This window comes from Canis lupus, chromosome 4 (assembly GCF_011100685.1).
Source record: "Canis lupus familiaris isolate Mischka breed German Shepherd chromosome 4, alternate assembly UU_Cfam_GSD_1.0, whole genome shotgun sequence".
Taxonomy (NCBI): domain Eukaryota; kingdom Metazoa; phylum Chordata; class Mammalia; order Carnivora; family Canidae; genus Canis; species Canis lupus.
This window is the reverse complement of record NC_049225.1, coordinates 55,710,612-55,714,992: the sequence shown is the minus strand read 5'-3', so window position 1 is coordinate 55,714,992 and position 4,381 is coordinate 55,710,612.

Here is a 4,381-nt window from a genome sequence, read left to right as displayed (position 1 = left end):
TATTTTTATCAGTTAGTTTCTTTAAGTTTGTTTTTAATGGATTTATATATTTGGCTGCTTCTAAGTCAGGGGCATAAATATTTACACTTTTTAGATCTTTTCAGTTAGACCCTTTATTTTTTTAAAAAAAAGATTTTATTTATTATTCATGAGAGATACAGAGAAAGAAAGAGAGGCAGAGACACAGGCAGAGGGAGAAGCAGGCTCCATGCAGGAAAGCCCGATGTGGGACTTGATCCTTGGTCTTCAGGATCAGGCCCTGGGCTGAAGGTGGCGCTAAACCACTGAGCCACCCGGGCTGCCCCTAGACCCTTTTTTATGATATAATATCCTTCTTTGTCTCTTATTACAGTCTTTTGTTTAAAATCTAGTTTGTCTGACATAAGGATGGTTACTCCAGCTTTCTTTAGATGTCCATTAGCATGATAAATTGTTCTCCACCCCCTCATTTTCAATCTGGAGGTGTCTCTGTGTCTAAGATGAGTCTCTTGTAAGCAGTCTATCATTGAGTCTTGTTTTTTTAATCCATTCTGATACCTATGTTTTTTGATTGGAGCATTTAGTCCATTTACATTCAGAGTAATTGTTGATAGATATGAATTTAGTGCCATTATATTACATGTAAAGTCACTGTTCCTGTAGATTGTCTCTGTTCTTTTCTAGTCTTTGTTGCTTTGGTCTCTTTTTTCCTGCTCAAAGGGTCCCCTATAGTATTTCTTGCAGAGCTGATTTAGTGTTCACAAAGTCCTTTAGTTTTTGCTTGTCTTAGAAACTCTTTATCTTGCCTTCTTTTCTGAGTGACAGCCTTGCCAAATAGAATGTCCTTGGCTGCATATTTTCACCATTTAGCACATTGAATATATCATGCCACTTCTTTCTGGCCTGCTAGGTCTCTGTGGACAGGTCTGCTGCCAGCATTGTGTATCTACCCTTGTAGGTTAAGGACTTTCTTTCTCTAGTTGCTTTCAGAATTCTTTCTTTACCTTTGTATTTTGCAAGTTTCACTGTGATATGTTTTGGTATTGATCTGTTTTTGATGATTTTAAGGGAAGTTCTCTGTGCCTTTTGGACTTGAATGCTTATTTCCTTCCTCAGATTAGGAACGTTCTCAGTTATAATTTGTGCAAATAACCCTTGTGCTCTTTTTCCTGTTCCTCTTCTGGGGCTCCTATGATATGGATATATTTTGTTTTATGGATTTGCTGAGTTCCCTACGTCTCTATTCATGATCTAATAGTTTTCTTTCCCTCTTCTCTTCAGCTTCATTATTTTCCATAGTTTAATCTTGTATATTGTGTATTTGATCCTCTGATTCTTCTATACTCATTATGATTACATCCAGTTGGTTTTGCTTCTCAGTTATACATTTTTAAAATTTCAGCCTGACTAGTTTTTAGGTCTTTTATTTCTGTAGCCAGGATTTATCTGCTGTCTTCTATGCTTTATCAAATCCAGCTAGTAGTCTTATGACTGCTGATCTAAATTCTTGTTCAGATATATTGCTTATATCTATTTTCAGGGAGTTCCTGGCTGTGATATCTTCCTGACCTTTCTTTTAGGGAGAATTCCTCCATCTTGTCATTTTGGCTAAGTTTCTATCTTTTGCATGTTATGAAAGCTTGTTATGTTTCCTGCACCTCAGAGTAATGCTATATTAAGAAGAGGTCATACACTGTCCAGGGTATTACACTTCAGGAAGTGTTTCTGGCGTATGTTATGTGGTCTCTGCTGTTGTGTTTTGGCTGCTCTTTCCCATTGGTCTGTCCTCTGCAGAATTCCTCCTTGCCTTGGGTGAGGAGTGCCTGGGCCTTCATCTAGGAGTGGTTTGATTTGTTTGTTGAAGAAGGCTTGGGGAAAAAAAGGCTTGGAAAAAAGGAAAGAAAGAAAGAGAAAAAAGACAGAAAGGGAAGAAAAAGCCTCCAGAAATAAAAAGAAATGAGAGAGAATGAAAAAAACTAAACAATCAAAAACAAAACTATAAGCCTGATTCCAAAGAAAAAGAAAGGAAAAAAAAATAAAAGAAAAAAGCCTGATTTATTTTTTATTTATTTCTTTTTAAAAGCCTGATTTAAAGAGAAAGAAAAAAGGAAATGAAGAAACAAACTAATAAATACACACAAAACTATAACCTTGATTCCAAAGGAAGAAAAAAAAATTACAGCCTGGTCCTATTTCTCCCGGAACCGAAGGGGCTACTGTGGGGGCCACTGTATGATCAGCAGACTTGGCGCATGCAGGGTGCTGCCTTTGCTGCTTTCCTGGGAGAGAGGCTGCTGGCTGAGCAGACTCAGAGTTAGTCCTGCCCCAGTAAAAATGCACTTGCCACGCACAGTGGGGCAGGGTTTGAGGGGCTCCTCCCTCTATTAGGGGCCTCTGTGTTGTACTCTGATATCCCACCCTATTGGTAGCAGGGTAAAATGGTGCCATCCCACACTCTCCTCTCTGGACAGGGTATCTCATACTCCTCGCTGTTCTGGAAGCCCTCATGGAAAAGCAAGGGCTGTTAGGGTGACTGGTGCCCAGCTCTCCTGTGTTTATCTCCAGCAAGGCTGGGATGCAAACCTTTAAATCTTAAAAGAGCTGGCACTACTTGGATCTGCTCCCTCTTCTGGGTTAGAGGCTTGTTGCACTCTGACTAGTGCCCTTTGTCCCAGAAAAAACAGTCCCTCACCTGCAGAATGTGTGGATTCTATGCTGCAGCACCAGGAAAAGCTGCTACCAGGTTATGCCACTTCTGTGTGAGCTTTTGTTCCCTGCCAATGAAAGGCCCTAGGCTGGCTCCTGCATTTGCAGTCTTTCTTCCTACCCTTTTCCAAATGTACTCCAAGGAGAATGATCTCTAGCAGTGCGATCCTGGTGATCCCTACACTACTTTGTGGCAGCTCCCAGGCCAGAGAGCCCTCCTTACAAGTAAAATAAATAAATAAAATTTAAAGATTTTACTTATTTATTTGACAGAGAGAGAGAGAGAGAGAGCAAGAGAGCAGAAGCAGGGAAAGCAGCAGAGGGAGAGGGAGAAGTGGGTTCCCCGCTCAGCAGGACTTGATCTCAGAACCCCAGGATCATGACTGAGTGGAAGGTAGAGGCTTAACTGACTGAGCCACCCAAGTGCCCCCAAGTAAAAAAAATATATATATATTAATGTTTTTCCAGTAGGGACTTGAATGAATCATTATTTTCACTTATGTCCCATGGAGACTCATAAAAATTTCACTCTGGAAAATAAGGGATGGCAATTTTTTTTGTATATTTTTTATTGGAGTTCAGTTTGCCAACATATAGTATAACACCCAGGGCTCATCCCGTTAAGTGCCCCCCTCAGTGCCCATCACCCAGTCACCCCAACCCCCCCCGCCCACCTCCCTTTCCACTACCCCTTGTCCATTTCCTAAAGTTAGGAGTCTCTCATGTTCTGTACCCTTCTCTGATAATTCCCACTCATTTTTTCTCTTTGCCCCTTTATTCCCTTTCACTATTTTTTATATTCCCCGAATGAGTGAAACCATGTGATGATTGTCCTTCTCCGATTGACTTACTTCACTCAGCAAAATACCCTCCAGTTAGGGATGGCAAAATTTATGTCAAAGAAGGTAAGGAAAAGGCATTAAATAAAAGGGTTGTTGAATACACATATAGATGAACATATTCTGAAGTCAATTTGACCATTAGAAATGACAAATACCCACAATTTGAGAAAATTTCTAAACCTCCTGAAGGTCATCTATAAATTCCAAGTATTTATAGTAGACCCCCAGGATAAGGAATTCTGATTAAACAATTTAAGTTCATTTATCTATCTGGCCACAATTTGCTCTCTGCCCCCTTTTTATTAAATGTTAGCTTATGTATTCATGGATTAGAATTTTGTCACATCTACTTCTTCAAATACATATTGTGTTATCTTAAAATATTTTCTAAGTAGTTGGGGTTTTAGACACACAGGCAAAAAAAGAGAGCAAAGACTTCCATTTTTGTCCATAATGGAGTAACAGGGACTAGATTTATCCTCCTGTCTTAAATAAAAAAAAAAAAAACCCACAGACAGAATATATGAAATAATGGTTTTTAGACTTTGGACAACAGTCACATAGGAAAAGGACTTCTAAAAGAAGGGAAACAAAGCAATCTCTGAATTGAGGACCAGAGTTCAGAGTTTTGGAAGTCCACGTTGGCCAGGCTCTGTGGGGCAGAGTGCTGCAGAGGAGAGAGCTGCATCAACAGACTGCTTCTGAGCCCTCACCTCGTCTTTACCAGACTGATCAGCGAAGGTGTGTGAGGAAACAAGCAGGCACAGGAACAGGCAGGCTGATCCCTGGCGCTCACACAGCTCAAGGAAGTAGTTCCTGCTCTCACCAGCCTGAAGTGAAAGATCTCCTTTGCC